This window comes from Chelonia mydas, chromosome 18, assembly GCF_015237465.2.
Source record: "Chelonia mydas isolate rCheMyd1 chromosome 18, rCheMyd1.pri.v2, whole genome shotgun sequence".
Lineage (NCBI taxonomy): Eukaryota > Metazoa > Chordata > Testudines > Cheloniidae > Chelonia > Chelonia mydas.
The window spans coordinates 11,355,794-11,378,738 of NC_051258.2; the positions used below are offsets into that span (position 1 = coordinate 11,355,794).

Consider the following 22,945-nt stretch of genomic DNA (forward strand, 5'->3'; position numbering starts at 1 on the left):
CGCCCCGGGCTGGAACATGCCCAGTGCAGATGGAATCTTCAGGGCAAATCTAAGGAATCTGTACTGAGCATGTGAGAACTGGGATTTTTCCCCTCCCCACAGATTTTATAACAGCCAAGTGTGGGTGGATTTTCACAGGGACAGCAAAAGACACATGCATGACACAAAGCACCCGCCTACCAAGTGTCGAGTCGCTGCTCCAGAGCGTGACGGTGTGAGAGCTCTCCAGAGAAAGAGTCACCAGCGTTTTTTTAAAAAAGATGCATTTTTCCCCTTATTCTCAAGAACAGCTGAACCATTTGGATAGAAATTAAAAACGAAACAATAAATAACGATCCGCCTGAGGCAGACACTCGGCATGGAAAATTTCAGCCCGAATTATTAAAATCTCGCCGTTATAAAAAAAATGAAAACAGGGTCTTATCATGGGAAGCATCAGACAACCTTAACAGGCAGTGCTATCAGCCCCACCTAGAATATCCTGTTCCAGCAGATCATTCACTGGACTACGAGTCAGGAGATTTGGCTTCTGTTCCCAGCTCAGGCACTGATCTGCTGCGTGACCCTTGGGCAAGTCATTTCACCTCTCCTTGCCTGTGTCTGTACAGCTCCTAGCACTGGGGGGCCCTGATCTCCATTGGAGCCTCTGGGCACTACCACAACACAAAGAATAAAATAAAGGGCAGACTAGAATCCCACCCCCAGAGAGCATCTTACACCTTAAATGACACTTGATCTTTGGAAATCAGATGGAGGTTGGCGAAGAAAATTAATCATGTGTCTCTCTGGGTTATTGCACCTAATTATTGGGGGTGCTGAAACATAGCACCTTGGTTTTAATCATACAAAAGCCCTTCTGCCGTGTTTGCTACTGGAGTTATTTACGTATCGTTTAATGCTAAAGCCCCACTGTGACTCAGGCTTGTGGCACATGGCGTACGTCTCCCCTGCAAGCCTCCCAGCTTGGGGAGACAGCCGTGTGTTAGGGGGGCTTGGGCTAGTGCATGAACAACAGCTGCGTGGACCCTGTGGCATTGGCGGAGGCTCTGGCTAGCCGCACAAGTTCCGGTCTGGGGGTTATGCTGGGGCAGAGCTATTTTTAGCATGCTGACACAAGCCCCGCTAGCCCAAGGCTGTCTACCCAGGCTGAGAGGCTTGCTCCCGGCGATAGCGTCGACAGCCTTACAGGCTTCCACCCGGCAGCACCAAGCAAACGGAGCCGCCGAGGTGCTTCAGAAGTAACAAGCTTGGTTAAAAAGTTGCTGGGATTTGTGTCTGAGCCAGAACCCCTCACTGGGGCTGAGCAAAATGCTCAGCCATGTGTGCGGGGGGCCCGCAAGAACAAGCTTGTTAAGGGTGGGTGGATTTCAGTGCTCCGGTTTCTACCCCTCACGCTCCTGCGTTTAGAGCCGCACCTTGGTACACCATTAAAGGAACATCTGCTACATGAAAGCTGTGCATGATTATAGCGAGGTGTGTCACTCCAGGAAGGAATCTCACACACCAAGATCCTCATTTGATCCCCAATTCCCCACAGCTCCCCCTCCACCCCCACCCTTGACAAGGCGGTGTGCTGTTGTCAGCCCCTCTGGTCCATTTATTATTCCAATCCATGCTCGCCGGCTCCCCAGTTTACGTCACCGTGGGCAGCAATGCCGTTCTTTGCTCAGCTGCCTCCTCGGGCATGCTTCTAAGCTCTGACCTAGCTCCCTGGCACCTGCTTTGCACAGGGCTGGCGAGGGAGTACTGACAAGGGGGAAGGTGGCTGGGCATTGGCCTCTGTCTGCAGCTCCCCTGCAATAACATGCTCTTTAGTGCATGGTGATGCTGACAAGCGTGTACTGATTAACCCCCAAGTTCCCCTTTTGAGAGTCTCCCCATAACCTGACAGTAGGGAGAGCAGCCTCCCTTCCCCTCCCACCAATATACCAACCACTTGCCTACCAACAAGAGGGTAAAGAGGAAAATCTGTGGGCCTGATCCTTGGGCGTAGACCATTGCTTTCCACTGTATCACCAGAATAATCAGCCCCTACACCTAGCTTAACCCGCCAGGAAGAATCACCCCAGTGTCAGGGACTGAGACGCAAACTAGGGGCCCTTTCACCACTCGACCACTTTACTCCAGGCAAATGGAGGCATAGCAGGAGAACGTGGGTGTTCCTGGAGAAGGGGGGGGGCATGGCCACAATACCGCTCCACCAAACCTGTGTTTTCACCCTGTTGTTTTCCTTTTCACGCTGTAACACAGTGCTGGAGTAACAGCGACAGTGTCGCTGACACTCCTGGTTTCATGGCGAGGTTTGCTGTAGTCGGAGCTTTTCTTAAAGCTCCAGCTCCTGGATTCATGTGCGACTCTCAGCTTTCTTTTACATTTCATGGATGCAGAGAAAAAGCTGGGAAAACCTGACTGCTAAAAAGCTCAGAAACCAAAGGGCAAGAAGAGAGTGACCCTAAAATTTGTAACTGGCTGAAAAATCATGATTTTTAAAATCACACGATTTGGGGGCCCCCGCTCCTGCTATTTGAATGCAAAGGAGAACACTGAGCCCATTTTGAGCATTGAGCCCACCTCCTGATCAGCTCTCTGTACCAGTGGGAGGAAGCCCAGGATTTAGCTCACCAAAGTCTTCAGTAAACTAGTGCCACTGGGGGCCAGTCTAAACGGGGGCTATTTGTACCGGCATAGCCACACCGCGGTGCAAATCCCTACCGTAGGCCTTGTCTACGTTATGGGCCTGACCGCAGCGGTACTGCAAAGCAGCATGGTGCAGGCCCTTCCTACCTTGATGTGAGAGGGTTTTCTGCTGCCGTAGGTAATCCACATCCCAGAGCAGCAGCAGCTAGGTCAACGGAAGACTTCTTTTGTAAGCATAGCCACATCTGCACCAAGGCTGGGGTCAGTTTAACTATGGCACACAGGGGTGTAGACTTACGGCACAGGTGTAATTCAAGGCTTGCAATCGAACCGCTTAGCCTGGCACGACACATTTACACACCCGTGTAGCTACACTGGTACAACCACCCCCAGTACAGGCCTGCCCTTCGACTTCAGCCGTTGCCTCAGTGGAGCAGCAACCCAGCCTCACACACATCAAGGGTTTCTTCTTTCCGTTTGAGACAGCTAGCCTCTACCAGTTCCACGTGCCCCCTTTGCTTCCCAGGCGTGGAAGGCATGAGAAAACAGTAACCTGTGGAGGGAGGTGCGTACGAGCCACACACATCAGCCATCCCTCATTCCAGACACAATTTAACCTCCATTCCACATGGACTAGAAGGTCTCACTTTTATTGCTATAATTTACTGACACCAGAAATGCCAGACTCAGACATCGAGGTTAGAGGGAACGTTACCTGTGCTAGAAAATTGATCCCCATGGCACTTTAACAGCACTCAGCTCTTCCATGGTATTTTCCACCCCTAGATCCCAAAGTGCTTTGCAAAAGGGTGTAAGTGTTGTCATAGCCATTTTACAGATGACGAAATGGAGGTACAAAGAGGGGGCAGTGAGTTTTTTGAGTCTCATAAGGCAAATCTGTCTGTGGTAGTTATCTGCCCCCCCCCCCCCCCCCTGTAGCATCTGAGCACCCCACAGTCTTCAATGTAGTTATCCTCACTGTACTCCTGAGAAGTAGAGAAATGCTACTACCCTCTTTTTACAGAGGGGAAACTGAGGCACCAAGTGGCTGAGCTGCTTGCCCAAGGTCACACAGGAAGTCTGTGGCAGAACAGGAATTGAATGCAGTTCTCCCAAGTCCAAGACTAGAGCCCTAATCCCTGGCCCATCCTTCCTCTCAACTGCCCCAATAATTCTCTTGTGTCCCTGTGTAACCCACTATTCAGTGCATGTCTGTGGTACCACCTTCTACTGGCTGGTCCACAGAGGATAAGAGTTTCCTACATCTACAGGTGGTGGAGTTATCCCTTGAAGTCAAGTGAAGAAGACTCATGCTTTTAGTGCTGAATGCATTCCTGGATTCATTCCCCAGTGACCCCTTATCATGACAAATCACTACAGCTGGTTTGGGGATCACTGGGACAAAGCCTGCTCTCACTGAAATCAATGGGAATGCTCCCTTTGGACCCAGGAGGGTTCACAGCAGCCCTTTGGGCCCAGGAGGGTTCACATCATTTAGGTCCTGGCAGCCTGCAGGGCAGGATCTAAGTAGGCACACGTATCCCCTGCCGGGCTGCCCTCCCCCTTAGAAATGTATTCAGCCAGCTGCTACTCTCGCATGGAAACCTGACACTTCCAGAATTAGATTAATTAGCACTAATTTCTCATTTTCCCAGGATCAGTGAGAAATCTGGAAGCAGAGGCGTAAAGCCCAGAGACTGGAGTATCTCCGCCACCACAACTCTGGCCAAGCGCGGGAGGGAAGCAACATCATGACTCACCGAAAACTTCCCCACGGCGGGGGCGGGGTGCGGGGGGAAGAGGGTGCTTTGGTGCTTAAACAGCACAGCTGCAGCTGCCCTGCCAGGACAAGGGCTTAGAGTTCCAGCCAACTGTGCCAGCCATGCAGAAACTCGCATCAAGAGCTCCCACAGCTCAATGGCCACATCCCTTCAGACCGTTCGCACGGGGCCGACAGAGGGGATAGACTGGTAGAATGAGCAAACACGCATTAGTGGGGCCTTAATCTCATTTAGAGCCCAGGATCCTTCCAATGCAAACAGGGGCCATTGCAGAGAGGTATTCCCCAGCCTTGGCTTGGCTAGCAGCCGAGAGAGGGTGACCTGCGGCCGGGTGGGGCGGGTCCTGGGCTGCAGCACTGTGGAGGGTGCTCCACAGGGTGCGGGAGCTGCCGGCAAGGAGGGCTGGGCTGGGCAGGCAGATGGAGAAACAGGATTATGCTCCCCCTCCTATACCCCCTGCCCCACATTTACACCCCGGACACCCAGTAACTGTTGCTGATAAGTTTGTGTTGATTCCCATTAGCATTGCATCACATGCTTTCCCCCTCCATCCTGTTAGGGGTGCTCTGTGGAAGGGGAAATCATCCCGCAGGGAGCCCAGATTCTGCAAGAACTGTGTTGACCACAGTTCAGACTGTGGTGGAAAAATGCCCCTACCCGGATGGGATGGGCCTCGGCCGATCTGAGATCAGCCCAGATCTCCCTGTCAGGCCAGTTCTGCAGGGGACAGATAACCTCCCAGCCTCCCTTTCTCCCCTACCACACACACACACAGGATTCGAGGGAAGTCTCCTAAGTCCAGCCTCATGGAGTTTTCCCCTAGCCCCTATGCCGTGCAATGACCCAGCCCAAGGGAAATAAACAGAATATACCACATGGTCCCCGAGGGGCTCTGCCCATAGGATGCATCCCACACACACCCTCACAGAGCCCTTCATAGGCTGAGATGCTGCTTCCCCTTCTTATTTAAGGCCAGAGGCAAATGCTGCAGTTCTCCAGGGGATGGCCTTGTGGCTAAGGCAGAGGAGTGCGAGTCCAGGCAGATCTGTGTTCTCTTCCTAACTCTGCCACAGGTTCTCTCGCAAGGCCTTGGACAAGTCATTTAAGTGGATGTGCTGCAATTTCCACCATCAAGCCTGACATACTTGTGGATCTTTAAATTCTATCTGTTCCGGGCCGGCTCCCAGCTGGTGTTGGCCCAAGGCAGCAAGGAAACCAGCTGGCTGTGCAAGGTTCAGACATGAACAACCTGAGCTCCCCCAATTCCTACTGGAGCCAATGTGAGCCGTGGATATCAGGTCCCTCGGGAAGTCAGGCCCTCGGTTTGCCTCAGCAGACTCACTGGAGCCAGCCCGCAGCTGGGACAGAGGAGTGGAATGGACAGAGGCAGCACTGGTGGGCATGGGCCTGACCCAGAGCACATTGAAGTTGATGGGATATATGGGGCCAAACTCATCCTGCTGGAACTCTATTGACTTCACTGGAGTTGTCAGGGTGAATTTGTGCCAAAGATTTTAGGTCAGTAGGGATGTCTTAACCCAGCAAGTTATGAACCACAGGAGACAAAACAAAGAGAGGCTTTTCCAATGGAAAGGTCATCCCGGGTGTACTATCAGTGCTATTCCAAGCCTAGTTCTCAGGTACCAGGATCTAAACAAGGTCCAACTCTTCGCTGCGCCAGTTACATGGCGAACTGCTCTGTGAACTCCAGAGTAACTACACAGTGACTTTCACAGAGGAATTCACTCTGTGTAGTAGCATCAGATTTACAAGACGGTAGCCTCTTATCTACAGATTAAGCAGTTCCATCGGGAATAAAACGTTTACCTGCTGATGTATCGTGCTCCCGAACAGTGTTTTATTGCTGTGTATGATGCTGCAGAATTTTTATCGCACTCTGTGCCCGGGTGTATAGACGCTAGTGACCAAAAAGAAAGAGCAGCACCAAAGACCACAGCCTCTCTCCAAGAAACACGCATGACCCACTAGAGCTGAGATGTGGACTGGTAATTAGGGGTCGGGGGTGGCTGATCTCAGAACTTTGAATTCGACTGTGTAAAAATGATGGATGTCAACCCGCATTGCAGACGCCAAAGACACTTCAGTGGAGGGAGTAGAACTCCCAGAAATATCTGTTTAAACGCATGCATGGATCCCCATACAAGTCTGAAACTAGCTAGAGTACAAGCCACTGCAAAAAAGCCTAGTGGGTCCGGAGACTCAAGCATCTCTCTCTTCCACAGGCCCAGTACCAGGGCGTTCTGAGCCTGCAGCAGTTGGCAGCAAGCACCAGAAAGAGCAGCGTTCTGTCTGTTTTAAGCAATTGCACAAGCTCTACAGAAAAATGGATTTGGCTTTCGAAACAAGCTTCGGCCTGGGTTGTCCAGATTCTCAGACCCCAGTTGAAATGGAGTCCATTGTTTTAGTGAGTCCCTTTCATGCTCTGGTGGGCCTGTCTCCGCCTTTCCATTTCAACTCACCCAGAAAAACTGGCTTGAAGATTAAACTCTGGCATGAGTTGTCAGTGGGAGAAAGACTGGGGAAGGGGAGGGAGGAGGAGGAGGAGAAGAAAGTTTCAAGAAAAACTGTTTGGGTTGGTTTTGATTTACGAGCAGGAGGGAGGCTTGCGCTTCACTTCTCTTTCACTTCACTTCACGCCTTTTAACCCTTCCCACAGGCTAGGGTTCAATGGCAAGTCTGCAGCTCCCTCTTCCCAGGGAGGTTATTTGACTTGTTTAAATAAAGAGAACAAAAAGCCCTTCCTTTGACTCAGGGAGGTGGGGGCTGCACATGTGGCTATCCCCTGAGTAAGGGGGAGAATCAGGATTTGTCCAACTCTCTCCATAGATTCTAACCCAGCACTCCAAAGCAGGTCACTCACAACGCCAGGTTACGACAGACGAGGACCAGCCAGCACATCGCAGCTCTCTCTCAGAGCAGCCAACACTTCACATTTCAAGATCACATCCTCTTTTACCAGAGGCTGTGCAAACCTTTCACTAACACCTATTACATTTCGCAGCCCCCTGGGGAGGTTGTGAGGATTACACCCGACTTTACACATTAATAAATGAACGCACGAGGGACTTGCTCCTGCTCTCCCTGAATTCAGCCAAAGCTTCTGTCGACTTTAGTGCGAGCAAGATGAGGCCCAGCAGCCTATGGCTCAAATTATCAAGTAGCCCCAGATCCCACCTGCCTCAGTTTTAGGGTACCCAATTCAGGACCTCGGGCCTGATTTTCAAAAGCAATGGCATCCATCACTCCAGTGAAGGGAGGCCCAAATTGGGTACTCCACCAAAAATCGGAAGCCATTTTTGATATATTGACCTACGTGATCGGCTCAAGGTCACACAAGTTGGTGGCAGACCCTAAACAGCAGCCAGGGATCCTGACTCCCCTCCAAAGCCCAAGCACAACAGAGAGTAAAGCAGTAATTATGCAAAACCTTGTGATGCCTAGACCCAGATTTCCTTCTTTGCTGTCATTCTGCAAACCTAAGGCTCTTTTCGGCACAGTTTGAGGGGAGCTGGCACAACTCCAGCTATGTATTTCTGTAGCTAGACTGTGAAAGAAAAAACATATCGGGCCAAATGATCCTCAGATTGAAAGTGCCATGAAAATGCAATGTATTATTATTTATTAAATTCGCAGCTGGCATAAGCAGGTGAAACTCCATTAAAGTCAATGGAACTGTGCCCACTTGTGCCTATATCCAAGCTGGGCCATAGCATCGATAGAGACTTCCATTCAGAGGGAGGGAGAAAACAGAATGGGAAGAGAAGAGTCCATGCAAAGCACACGACGCAGTCACATGACAGTCAGCAGCTGATCAGATCATTCTACAGGTATCGTTAGGGCCGGTAATCCTGATGAGCATCCTGGCTGGGAGAGACAGTCGCTCAAAAGGAACACCCAGCATCCCACCTCTCAGCAGCTGCACAGAACCTCCATGGGCAGCCTGGGATAAGTCCAACCAGAATTCCTTCGCCCACAGGTGGCAGGCTGTGAGAGACACAAGGGCCTGGTCCCTCATGTTAATCCTTCAACACAGCAGCAGTATGGCCAGTCAGTGCTCTCCTGATATGTCTCCTCTTCCTCCACTACAAACACCCTGCTGACGCAGCAAGGAGGAAGCAAAGGTAGAGGATGGTCCTGATTTTGATAGGACAGACAGCCCATGTGCTGTCCCCTCACTCCCATGTATGAACTGTGGTGTGATGCGGATCATGACCACCCCCTTCCTTTAACAGCACTGAGCACCGTACAAACCATTTCTCTGATTAATTCCCGTCAGCAAAAAGTATCATTACCCACCCTTGCAGGCAGGGCAGGAGTCTCAGGCAGGGTTGGTAGGTGGCTTGCCCAAGGTCAGTCAGCAGAGCTGGGATTTGAACTCTAGACCCGTGGCTAATTAAGAGTACAGAGAGCTCTTCTACTAGCTACACAAGTGCCAGGCAAAGGCATGCTGGGAAGGAAGAGAGTGGGCAACCGCAAGCAGACGTCACTGACACCCACAACTCAGGACTCTGCTACACAGTGATCCACCGGCTGGATCCTGAGCTCACATATCCCACGTAAATCCAGAGTGACTCCACTGATGTCACCAGATCTACACTGGAGCGAGTGAGATCAGCATCTGGCCCCAGGTGCAGTAACGTCCAAGCCCTCAAGTCCAGAGTGTGCAAATAAACGATTCTCACCTCTGACTCCCCTGCACAAAGAAGCGGCTATTCGGAGTGACCAGCAGCTTAAAAAAAACCAGACAACTGTCGGAGCCTCTCTTTTCGTCCCCTGCACGAACAGCCGCCTCCCCAGCGTCTATGGAACGTGAACTGCCTTCAGTTCAGCAGGAATGTTCTCTATTAACAAGGTTTGGCAGAGATCAGAAATGAACAGTGCCAACTCACGAGTCTGATGCCTTAAGGCAGATGGTGGGGAAAGTATTCCAGCCCCGCTTCCCCCACCTCCTCTCCCAGCAAACAGAGAACTCTAGGCAAGAATAAAGGGGGCAGGTGTCCAAGGTTACAGCCCTCTGTGGAATCCTAATGTCCGTATCCAACATCGAACATACGCGGGGGCCCCTGGTCTGCGCCATGCACCCTCTGCTCTGCGCCCCGGGGCCCATAAAACCCGGCCTCTCTCGACTCCTGCCAGGCCTTTGGGCGATTGCAAGGGCACGGAACCGCTTAGAGGCCTTTGCTGGGTGCCTTATTCACCCTCAGCTCAGGAGGGCGAGGCCCTACTCCTCTCAGGACAGACGGCAAGGATGCAAGGCTCCCACCGAAGGCAGTGGGGTGATGCCAGTGACCAGGGGGACCGAGTCCTGCATTTGGGGAAGGAAGACAAATCAGGCAGCAAGCTCCTGCCTTCTTCTTTGTCCAGCTCCCGATAATCCCAGCAGGACGAGGACACACACTGACCCCTCACCCGGGGGACGGGGCAGGATGCGCAGCACCTTCAGCTTCCGCCGACTAAAAACGCTGCTAGCCAACAGCCAGGAACTGCGGGATCCAGAGGGAGCAGAGCGCACTGCGCTCCCAGCACAAAGTGGGTCTGATCCTGCTCCCGTCCAGCCAGCTGGATCTTGGCTACTGACATCAGGAAAGGCAGGCGGGGGTCCCTCAACCACATCCTGCTCTGTCTAGGAGGTGCTGAGCACCCGGTGACATACAGAGGAGTTGGGAGTGCTCAGCACCTCAGGGATCGAGTCCGTCATTCTACATTAATCTGGTCACAGAATGTCTGGCTCTCTTGGGGGGTTGACTAAGGTATTTCAAAGCCACTGTGGGATCCAAGCTCAGACCCCCTTCCCGACTGTACAGCGCTGTCAAGGGGAGGTATTCTCTGCTGACAGCCAAAGGTGGCTAGGGAGGAGTCGGTGAAGCTGCCTCCGAGATTAGAGATGCACAGAGCAGTGCCACCTACCGTTACAGCTTAAGGACGCAGAGCTCCAAGGTCAGGAAGGTATAAACTCCAATCAACAGCTCTTAAATCCTAACTCTGCTGCTTGTCCCAGCTGCTGTCTGGATAGAACCATTTACTCCAGAGACCTATGGAAAATAAAGCTAATCCACACGCCTTAATAGACAGAAGCGCAGGCTGGTGAATGCAATATAAATAGCTCATACTCAGTAATAACCGTAGCCTGCTGATTGTCATCTTCCCATCCCATGCAATTCTACTCAGCTGGCCACTCTCTCACTCACCCAAGGACCAAATTAATATCACAATGGAAAAGCTGGATGTTTCTACATAACCAGGCCAGAAGTGAAGCAAGGTTCGACTCTTTCATCTCTGATGAACAGTAAATCACAAAGCTACAGCTGTCTGTGGTACACGGAAGCCAGAGTCTCTTCCCAAATAGGGACGGGCAGGAGGAGATGTGGTACCTGTTTGCTCTGCCAGTTCCCAGAATAGCACCATCACACGCCAGCTGCAAAGCCATAAAGCCAGAATCACACCTACACACCATGCTCCTTTTCCCCAAAACCACTGACAGCCCCATCAAGCGATGAGCCTCTGTCATACATATAAAGGGAAGGGTAACTACCTTTCTGTATACAGTGCCATAAAATCCCTCCTGGCCAGAGGCAAAACCCTTTCACCTGTAAAGGGTTAAGAAGCTAAGGTAACCTCATTGGCACCTGACCCAAAATGACCAATGAGGAGACAAGATACTTTCAAAGCTGGAGGGCGGGGGGAAAAAAGGGTTCTGTCTGTCTGTGTGATGCTTTTGCCAGGAAAAAATCAGAAATGCAAGCCTCCCAACTCCTGTTAAGTTAGTAAGTAATCTAGCTAGAAAATGCGTTAGATTTTCTTTTGTTGAATGGCTGGTGAAATAAGCTGTGCTGGAGGGAATGTATATTCCTGTTTTTGTGTCTTTTCATAATTTAAGGTTTTGCCTAGAGGGATTCTCTATGTTTTGAATTTGATTACCCCGTAAGGTATTGACCATCCTGATTTTACAGAGGTGATTCTTTTACCTTTTCTTTCATTAAAATTCTTCTTTTAAGAACCTGATTGATTTTTCATTGTTCTTAAGATCCAAAGGTTTGAGTCTGTGTTCACCTGAACCAATTGGTGAGGATTATTATCAAGCCTTCCCCAGGAAAGGGGGTGTAGGGCTTGGGGGGATATTTTGGGGGAAGACGTCTCCAAGTGGTCTCTTTCCCTGTTCTTTGGTTAAAATGCTTGGTGGTGGCAGCATACTGTTCAAGGACAAGGCAAAGTTTGTTCCTTGGGGAAGTTTTTAACCTAAGCTGGTAAGAATAAGCTTAGGGGGTCTTTCATGCAGGTCCCCACATTTGTACCCTAGAGTTCAGAGTGGGGAAGGAAACTTGACAGCCTCTTGCATCTGATTTATGGGGCCATCATGAACCCCCGAAAGGGACAGCACCAGTGTTATCCAGAGCCACATCTATACCCTACCATCCCTCCCAAAAAAATAAACCTGTGTGCTACCACCAGGTGCTTTTTCTCCCCACTTCTGAGCTAAAAAGCAACTACTTCCTCATTCCTCCTCCCGCCTCCCTCCCCCCAGCTCTGGAATGCTGTTCTCACAAGTGAAATGGACATGCTGGATCTCTGTCACGAGCCTTCTAGGCAGACATCCAGGCAGTTTTGCTGCCCATTAGGGTTTCAGTCTCCAGCCCTTTCCATTCCACCCTCATCACCTTGAAACAGTGGGACAAACCCTGACCCCATCAAAGTCTGCAGGGGAAAAAAATCCCACAGTTCAGCCTGATAGTGAATCAAAATCATCATAGCTCCCCTATGGGGCCTGAAATGTGTATGTCACCAACGTTGCTGCCACGGAGACAATGAGCCATAGGGCAAAACGGGCCATTACTCACAGGAGAAGCAAGACCCTGGATGTACTCAGACGAGCAGGTATCTAGCTACCTTCATTAGCAGATCCCACTCCGGCCACAACAGGTTTCCAATTAATGAAACTGTTGCATTGCTTTTGAACAAAGCCACCCCCTGCCACCACCAACTCAATTAGCTATCTGCAGAGAGCTGGCACCTGGCCAGAAAAGGGGCCCAGGAAGGGACTGGACTATGGACTCCAAGCCTGCTGGACAAGCCACAGAGTTCAAGGCCTGTGTCTCGTGGACCTCCAGGACGGAAGCCTGAATGGGTCAGACCATAGCGTTCAGAGATAGAAGAGCCCATCGGACACTATCCCCAGACCACCCAATCCCACTCCCACTGAAATCAATGGCCAAACCAGCTTCAATGAGAGCAGGAAGAGGCTCACAGACAGGACGTATCAGGCGTCTTAGCAAAAAGGCCAAGAGAAGCCAGCCTTGCATTGTGAATGGACTTCCTCCACAGACAACCCCACCGCCTTCCAGCTGGATGGAACATCTGTTCAAGGCAGTGCGACTAAACTGTCAAACCACCTGAGAGTCACAGTTCTCAATAGCTAACGCTCCCACTCAAGGACCAGATCCTGCTGTCTTCACTCAGGCCTAACTATTGGAATCACTGGAAGTTTTGCCTGAGCAAGGATGGCAGACTCAGGCCCCAAATTGTTCGTTTTGATCCATGCACAGATGAATGGCTGCATTGTTACTCTATTTTCTCTCTTTCTGAAGCAATTCCAAATGCAGGGGGATTAAGGACCCTGGAAGTCTCTATACAGCTCATCTGAGAGCACATTTCCTCCAACAACCCCACAGGAGCTCCTGGAGCCTGCAAGCACAAAACAAGCTAAGGGACTGGACAGCTTGGATTATACAATATACTGAGCGACAATCCAGTAGAGATTTGTTAAACAAGTAAAGGAATATTGGGAAGCAAACCAGGTCCACAGGTGAGCCCTTTCGAAAGGGTTGGCTGTTCTATTCAAGAGGAGACACAGAAAACGTATCCAGCCCAACCAGGTCTATGTCTTCTCTCAGATCAAATAAGATTGTCAGATAGGAACTAAGAATTCTAGGTTTCTACATCCAGGGGGCTCTGGTTTAAAGAATGGAAAACAGTCTATTCTTTTGGATCCTTTTCCAAACCCCGTTGGGCTCCTTAAGAGTCATTCCACTGCCTTGGATTATGATTGGTATTATTGCAGCACTGACACACCCCAACCCAAAGTTAGGATCCCAGTGTGCCAGGCCCTGCACACACAAACACTCACACACAATAAGAGACAGTCCCTGGACCAACAAGTTCACAATCTAATTGCCTTCAGAAGGGTCCCTTACCTGGCACTACTTTAAAGGGGCAGAATGTACATATTTTAGGCCCCAATGCAACAAAGCCTCTAAGCACATGCTTGAATCCATTCTTATTCATTAATGCACATGCTTAACTTCAAGCCCCAAGCATGTGCCTAAAGTTAAGCATGCACTTACATGCTCTGCTGAACTGGAATGGAGTGCAGAGGACCAGGGGCTTCACTTCCAGCGACAAAAACAGGCATAATCCAGCACTGAAAAAGTATGCAGCTACAAAAAAGCAATCATGTTTTCTTGAGACAACCTAATATTTCACCCACTCAGATGCATTCTTTTTTCAGCCTTTATCCAGTGGCTGGAGCAACAATCTGATCTGCTTTTCCCCCTCAATGCGAGTTTTTAACTCCTCTGAAGGGATGCTCCAAAGGACTAGACTGCTTCTATTTTTGTCGCTGGTTTAGCATTTTTATTTATTTATTTTCCCCCCATAGAAAAGGCCCCACAGATCTTAAGCAGCCAAAATTACATATTTGTGGCTTGTTTTGACAGATTCCCCCCCCCCCCCCCCCCCCCCCCGTTTCTAGTATAGCACTCTGGTTACTCATCGGTCTTTATATCTTATTCTGCATGACTCAGTGTGAAGCAGAGAGCTCAAAAAAAAAAAAAACCACAACACCTTACCTCATGGTGCTGCAGAGGTGTATTCATGACAGCCCCATGTACCGTATCATCACCAATGATCTTACAGTAACCACCAGCTCCCAGGTCAGAAAGGTATCTAGCCACATCTAGATCTTTAACACATTGCCTTCAGTACAATGACTCCATGCTCATAGTTAAGCACATGCTTCTGTATATTCAGAATCAGCAGTGCAGACCCCAGCCCAGCTCCCCCGGAAGTCACTGGGAGCCGGATTTGGCTTTTAGTACCTACAGTCATCTTCATGTTCTTCAGTCATTAATTTAGGGCCAGATTCCGCCACTCTGACTTGCACTGGGATTGATTCACAGCCCTTTGAAAGCAATGGCACTTCAATGAATGCTGAGTCACATCCACAGTGTAGTTCCTTACTCCTGGAGTAGCCCCCGCCCTGAATTCAGGAGTACGGTGCTGCCCAACGTGAGTAAGGGAGGCAGAATTCAGCCCTCGGAAAAGATGGTCATGAGAACTGTGACCAGAATTCACCCTGGTGTGCAACTCCACAGAGATGAATGAACTTGTGCATCTATGCACAAAATCAAACCTTTAAAGAGAGAGTATTAGGATATCGTGTCTGGGATGGAAGGGAACCACAGCAGCTAAAGTTTCATTGCTCAGCCTCATTACAGGGTCTGGACACACAATTTCCTTGCCCTCTGCCCACACATATAGACAGGCGTACTCCTGGTGATGACTACAGTCTCTCTCAGCACGGGGAAAAATGAGGGCACTGCCTGCTCCTCTTGATAGAAATAAAGGAGACAAGAAGTAAATGGGACTTCTCCTCACTGAGGGGCCTGATCCCAAGACCCTCAACTCCCACTGTCTCCTTCATCTGCCAAACCAGCAACAGTGCCAGATTCTCGACAGATGGGGGGATGCCAGGCGGATCTCTCTCATTCGAACTTTGCTGGCCTTAGCTCTGAAAACACCTTCCATGAATACTAGATGAGCCTATAGAAGAGGAGAGTTAATTACTGGGTACCTTTCACCACCAATCCTGTATCTATAGTTAGAGGCTTTTAAACAAACAATGGATAATAAAATAAGCCTATAAAGCAAATGAAAGGAGAAATCATACGCTCTACAGACAAACATAACAGGGTTTGATTTTTTTTAAATGAATTAAACTGTTGAGTTCTAATTTATGTCCTCGCTTGATAAGATTAGAGGATTAAACCAACTTTATGCTAAATGCTCCCTGTTAAGAGAGCCATGCCAGGGCTTATTGTGCGTTGGCACGCACGGAGATCACAGCAATATCACTCCGAGATGTGGGGACTCACATCTCAGTATGTGACTCAGTATGACCAGCTGTAACTTCAGAAATAAAAATCACGGCTTATCCAGATATTCCCTATGCAGCCAGGGCAAGAACTCCAATCCCACTTCGCTTTCAGGGAAGGTTATTCGCTGAGCACTTGTACATAACAGGCAAGCTTTTGTATAAGCAGTGGGCTTTTTATCTTGGATCATTGGCATCATAAGAGGATTTTGGAGTAGGGGGTGGGAGAAGGAGGTGAACTGACTGACACACACCCACAGTCTCCGCCCCAATCCACACCAACAAATTAACAGCCCAACATAATCTCTCACAATACCACACACACACACACACAGAGCCTACCCTTACATACTCATACCATACAAAGTATTAAACGAAATGCTCACCCTCCTAATCTGCAGCCAATGAATGAGAAACACCCAACTGTTCAAAAGTTCTCCCTTAACCGGTCATCTCTTCTCACCTGCCTCACAGGGGTGTTTGTGGGGCTTAACGTTCATAAAGCATGAAAACTTTGAATGGAATCAACCATGGATGCTGAAGGGTGAAGTATTATTTTTAAGAACAGGTAACAAAACCTGTGACCAGCTCTAGACAAACCAAGTCGAGGCTTTGTCCACATTAAATCAGTCATTTAATTCTGCAATACTCCTAAAAACTAAATATAGATGCCCAGGTTCCCCTGCCCTTACTCACCGTGAGTAGTGCCTTCGGGCACTCAGATCAAAGGGACTATTCGCAGGGTAAGGTATCTCTCACTGTAGGTAAGAATGGCAGAATCCAGCCCAGAGAGCTAAATCTAGCCATTGTGTAATGAGTGACTTCAGGTTTGTTACACCGGGGATGAATTTGGCCCCATATGCAGAAACAGAACACTTTTTTCAATCGCAGTGAATGACTGGAACAATACGGATACTATTTTCCAGGCCCCAGTCAGGATTGCGCATATTGCGCCCTTATACATTGCTTTGGACCATTGGTCCCTTAGCTTTTCCCAGTGTGTATCTAGGGGAAACAGTCAAAAATACTGATGGCTAGTTTCCCCTTGAACGATTTTTCTATGAATTGCCCCTCCCCAGTGAAGTGTTCCCCACATAGGAACAGCAGTCTTTGCAGGGAGAGTGATGGGGAGCAGATCTTTTACCATATTGAAGAGACTTGTTCCATCTGTTGTCTCTCTCACCAGCCCACGTCTCTATTATTCCAGGCTCTGAGCCTATCAACTTACAAGCCTCTGCAAGGTGCTAGAGAGGCTGGCTTGATGATTCTAACCTCTGAAGATGTTCTGAGTACGATAAAAGAAATCCAGCTATTGAAACGTTTCCCCACAATACAGCTACTGTGTTGCTCGATTTCCATCCAGACACAGCCTGAAAGAGCAATCAGAGAGAGAGAGAGAGGCGCTGCTGCGGATATCTTTATCAGTACTTGACAGGGGGGTGGGATGGAGGGGCCCTGAATAAAGTTTGGTCTCATAAGAAAGAACAGAATGCGGGTCCAAGATCTATTCCCAATTTTGGCTAGACTTTTTTTTTTCTTTTTCTTTAATTGAGTTTGGTAGGGTGGTGAATTACATGTGTGTGTGTTTATTCCGTCATCTGCAGCGTATTCGGATTCAAGCACAACAGCAGCAAATTGACAGACTCATCCCCCTAACACACACCTACTCACCCTATTGCATTGATCCTGCATCCTCCAGAGGCAAAACCGGGCATGCACCAGCCTGGTTTTAAAAGGCTCTGATTTGCCGATATATTACATTAAAGCCTAACGGACTTCGTTCAGCTGTCAAAATGCTACCCCAGCAATTGCAGACGTAGAAGCAACATAATTGGCATGCTACTGCCTGGAGAGTACAAGGGTCGCTTTGTGTGGGAAACAAATGGAACAGGACCGAGCCGGGGCTCCGTGCAGGACATGTGTAGCATCCTGCACCTGTCCTAACGGAGGGCTGATATTCTCTTATTCCCATGTGCCCCCCTTCACCAAAAGCCTCTTTCCTAGCCACCCTAGAGGCAGACTTTCAAAAGAGCCCAGCTCAGAGTAGCTCCCTTTGTTTTTGGTGGATGCTCAGCACTTTGGAAAGTCTGATCCCTACAGCCCAGCCCCTTGCACTTTAATAATAAACCAGCACAAACAGTAAAACCCTTGGGGGCAGGAGCTCTCTCTGCTGAATGCATCCGATGAAGTGAGCTGTAGCTCACAAAAGCTTATGCTCAAATACATTTGTTCGTCTCTAAGGTGCCACAAGTCCTCCTTTTCTTTTTTCTCTGTTCTGTGTTTGTGCAGCAACTAGCATGTGGGGTTCTGGTCCACTGCTGAGGCTCCCAGGAGCTACAGCAATACAAACAAACCAGCCAACAATACACGATGATCCTCAGAAATTGGTCTAGTTTGGGGCGCACATTACTATCCTGATGAAGTCACTGCAATGTAAGCCCAGGGTTAGTAGAACTCAAGGTAACAGACCCTGGGTTTGGGGGTCTACCCTCATTTGTAACTCTGCTTGGAGCTGTCGGACCCTGGGCCCCAGCCTGCGGCTCCGGCATCTGCACTGCGTTATGCAGGCCGGAGTCCAACCACCCACATCCCAGACTTCCCACAATGTGGCCGCTCTAGCCCTTTGTTCATGGTGCCCTGTGGGAAAACTTCACTGTCCACCAAACCGGACTGTCCAGAGGACAAAGGAAGTCAGCCCCTGGCCACGCTGGGAGTCTGCCCAAAGTACGAGTCCACTGAGGTTGCCTCTTCATTGCAAAGCAATAGGGCTTGAACCCTGGGTCCCAGCTTGCCTCAGGCTCAGACCCTCCACTTTCATGGGCTCTTGGGTTCAAGCCTAGGTTAGCAGGATGTGTGTGTTGAGGGAAGGTGGTGGGGGGAGGATTTAGCCGGAGTTCAAACCCTGGACTTACATTGCAGCGTACCCATGTCCTGACCTCTGTTAGGGTAAGACCTAATGAGGGGAGCAGATTGATCCACAACTGCTGCTGTGTGGTTCTTACGCCATCCTCGGACACATTGGTGAGGGCCACTGTCCAAGACAGGACCCTGTCCTAGCTGCACCTTAGGAATTGCCAATCTGGATCAGACCTCCGTCTTCACACACACACAGCACACACTCGGTGCGCTCCCCGGACCCTCTCCACCGCGCTGGGACTCAGGACCGGCGCCAAGCCTCCCGCACAGCCTGGGACACAGCGCGGCTCCGTCCTGACGCTCCGCCTGGGGCGAACAGAAGGATCCCGCCGCAGCCGCTAGCGCAATCGGTGCATGACAGAGTCAGCGCCCGGGGGAACTCTCCTTGGTGCCCGTTCGGGACCTCTCCAAAGCCCGCCTGGAGAGCGCGCCGCACGCACCCCCCAGGGATTGATCCGCTGTAGCCATCGCAAGCCCCTGCCCTCCCGCTGCCCTGCCCCACGGGGCACAGGCAGAACCAGCTGGGAGGAGGCGAAGGGCTGGGAGGCAAGTGACCTGTCCCAGAGGGGTCTAAAGGGCCGGCTGGGGCTTGGAGCTGGGACAGGAGGGATCCTGTCCCCGATCGTAAGCAGCTGGGTGCCGAGCTCCTGGGTTCGCCCCGTCAGCCGGGACACCCCCTGCTGCTACCGCAGCCTCTGCCCCCTCCCTCTTCTCCCTCCCCGCAGCCGCAGCCTTCTCCCCGGCACCCCCGGACTGGCATCCCCCCCTGCGCGGCGTGGGGGCAGCGCTTACCTCAGCCCAGCCGGTGGGAGCAGCCGTGCGGGGGGCCGATAGCAGGAACACAGCGGTGGGCAGGGGGCGAGGCGCTCTTCCCAGCGGGCGCCCGGCCAGCGGGCTGCTGGATCCCCCCGGGGAGCGCTACGGTGCCCAAGGACCGGGGCGCCCCTTCCTGCCGCAGGACCGGAGCGCGCTTGCTCCCCACCGCCTCGCAGGGCACCGCTCCCGCCTGGCACAGCCCGGCCCCCTTCGCTCCCGGGACTGACTGGGGCCACCCGGAGCGCACCGGCTCCTCTGGCCCTGACCCAAGGCACCGGGAGCGCACCGGCTCCCCGGCCGCCGCACGGACCCCGCAGCCCCCGGAGCGCACCGGCCCGCCCGCCGCACGGACCCCGCAGCCCCACCAGCGAGGAGCGTCTCCCCCGCACCCAGCCCAGCGAGCAGCCGCCGCTGCCTTTTATTGCCGCCCCGCTTTGTTTTGGTCTCGGCTCCTACCATCGCTCGCCGCGCCGTCGGGGGGTGGGGGGAGGGAGGCTGCAGTCAGGCCCCCCGCGCCCCATCCCCTGGCAGCCCCGCTCTGCCCGCGGGGTGACAGCCGTGCCGGGGCTCAGCCAGCGCTGCGCCGCGCCCGCGGCGTCCTGTGCTCCGGCTTGGCTTTCCTCTCCCCCTGCAGGGACGGCAGCGTTGGTTCGGCCGAGCTATATATTCCGCCGGCAGAGGCTGGCGCTGGGCAGTCGCGAGTTGAGGCTTCGAGGGGAGGGTGCTTTGCCTGGTGCGTTCCCGAACCTAGCCTGCGCTTCCTGGGTCTGCTCCTTACCCGGCCTGCCTGGCCCACCCTCCTGTGCAGGGCAGCTGGGCTACACTGCTCGTGTTGTCTGCCTGCATGCATCAGGCTGAGAGGGGGGAAGCCTTCCTCTGCTCCAGCACTGGCAGTCACAGCATCGCACCAGTAGCTGCCCTGCAGAGCGTTTCAGGCCTTCCTCATGAAGCAGCTGGCTGTGGCCACCTGAAGAGGTGCTGTACATTACCAGACCCTCAGTTCTGCTCCTGACTTCCCCACTTGCACTTTGCACCAGTCACTTAGTGCTTAATTTGTGCCAGGACTGAGCCCTGGTACCTCTACGCTTGCCCCATGGCCGTTCATTGCCCTGGCCCCTCTGGGCTTGCTCCATCAGTTATGAATGCAAAACAAACAAACAAAAATTGCTTGAGCCCTGGCACCTCTTTCATTACAAACGAAGCACTGCTTAGCCTCTGGCTCGGCTACCTCCCCTGTAAGTGAGGGGGAGCTTTCTACTTCTGCCTTTCCTTTGAGACTCACCATTTCCACACTGATGAAGAAAGCTTCACAAACACCACATAAAAACAGGGCCATACTGGGTCAGACCAAAGGTCCATCTAGCCCAGTGTCCTGTCTTCCGACAGTGGCCAGTGCCAGGTGCCCCAAAGGGAAAGAACAGAACAGGTCATCATCAAGTGATCCATCCCCTGTCACCCATTCCCAGCCTCTGGCAATCAGAGGCTAGGGACACCATCCCTGCCCACAAAGCAGCTCAATAATATTGTGAATCTTTCCTGACCCATCAGACGTGGCTTTGAGGCACAAAGAAGGGCCAGCATGGTTTCCAGAACTTCACTTTTTTTTTTCTTTTTCTTTTTTTAAAAGGAGGATAGGTTATTGGCTTATTGCTCAACCCCAACCTGGAGGGCCAAAGGACTGCTTTTCATCTGGTCCCCACCCTTTGCCCTGTTCAGCCTGAGAGGACCTATGATGAGTTAAAACTCCTGACAGCTATCATTGGAACACAAGAGCCTCCACACCACATCCCTAGGGAAGGCAGTAATATTACCCCTATTTTATAGATGTGGAGACTGAGGCACAGAGAGGCTACGTGACTGGCCCAAGCTCACACCAAAATTCCTAGCTCTGACACAGGCTGGAACCCAGATCTGCTGGGCTTTAGCCACAAGACTCTTCTGCTGAATATTGTGAGGATTTGCTTGTTAATGTTGCGCAGAAAGGGTTAAATGTTTCTATTATTGGCCACTGGTGGCAGGCAAGCCACTGACAGAGTGGAGGGACCACCCACCTGTCCTATAGGGCAGTTCTTATTTACACAGCCTCTAATTCTGTTGCAACCTCTTCTCTCCCAAAGGGTGTGGAGGGCAGGAGAAGCAATTGGGAGCACCCGCTGCTGGAATAGGAGCCCCAGTTGCACTCTGCAGCTCTGGTATGATGAGTGCCCTTTCCCTGCACCTCACTGCTGCCAGTCAGATTCCCTCTATCTCAGAGGATGGCAGAGAGAACAGAACTTTAAGGACAGAGATTTCTAGAGCAGTGAGCAGTTAGTGGGCATGGAAATCTAGTTATTGTTGGTGCAAGTGAATCTCTCCAGCATCATGCTGACCTATCCTTATCCAACTTGGGATTTAATAAAACAACCTTAGAACAAACCTATGACAGAATTCTGCAGTCATGCCCTAGCACTGCGGTACAGTAGCATTGGGAGCCATCACTCTAGAATTATTAGAATTGTTTTTTAAGCCACAAGCCAAGTACCCCTGCCTCTGAAAATGCTCCATATAGGAGTTATCTAGAACACTTTTTTCTATAAGACTGTCATGTGAGGATTGCCCATTGACAAAGGCCAAACAAAACATTTAGCGAAGAGAGGTGGGAGATTGTGGTTATTAGCCCAAGTGATGGAGAGTCCTCCTTATGCTCTTGTCCCTCACTAGCACAGCTAACCAGCCTGCAGACCTTCTCCTATAACTCGAGCAACACCTTGGGTTTCTGGAATCTAATGAGTCACGTTTATAATACAGACATTTTTCAATGTTGGAGGGGAGGTAGTTGATAGATGGTGCTGTAGGGAGAGCACCAGAAACTGGAGTCATGCATTTATCTACAGCACAACCAGGAGCAATGGCATGTGCCAGTATCACTTAGACCTGGTCTACACTACGACATTAGGTTCATATAACTATGTAGCTCAGGGGTGTGAAAAATCCACTCCCCAGAGCAGTGCAGTTAAACTGACCTAACCCCCGGTGTAGACAGTGCTGGGGCAACTGGGGCTTTCTCCCATCAACCTAGCTATCGCTTGTTCGGGAGGTGGATTACCTACACCGATAGGAGATGGCCATTCAACCTTCTCTCCCCATTCAGTTCCTGGCCTGTCTGCTGGGACTGCCAACAATGGTCCCAGTTATAGTGGTGTGGACACCTGCAGAGCGGAGATTGCTTCACACAGGCTATCACACGGCCATTGGATGGTAACAACGTTTAATCAGTTCCAGCCTACGCCAGACTGAAGTGTAAAGCTCCATCGTATGTCCAGTCAGAGACTCCCTGAGCCTACCAGGGCCTCAGACGCTTTCCACACGAAGACACCCCACCCCTAACCGATCACACAGAGGTGTCAATCAGTAAAATCCAGAGAGCAGCAGAGAAAACGGGGAACTGACCTGAGTCACCATATCCAAGCAGGTGGTCCATACGGGAGGTACTGACCTTTTTCCAGTGTGTTACCCACAGGGATTAAGAAGTTGTGCAGGCAAAACCAGACCAACCCTTGGCTTGTGGAGGCTCCAGTGAATGGGGATTTAATGAGGCTCCTTAATAAAGAAAAAAAAAATTACACCTCACCAGCTTTGAGCCTGTCTG

The 22,945-nt window shown here is 51.1% G+C and overlaps 1 protein-coding gene across 1 annotated transcript in view; it reads right to left on the reverse strand.

The window, feature by feature from the left end:
• Window positions 1-19,656, reverse strand: part of DISP3 (dispatched RND transporter family member 3) — a 56,912-nt gene extending 37,256 nt beyond the window's left edge. Inside the window, exon 1 of the mRNA XM_037881132.2 lies at window positions 19,294-19,656. The gene's annotated coding sequence lies outside the window, so the exon portion shown is untranslated. The remainder of the gene's footprint in view (window positions 1-19,293) is intronic.
• Window positions 19,657-22,945: the final 3,289 nt, after the last annotated feature.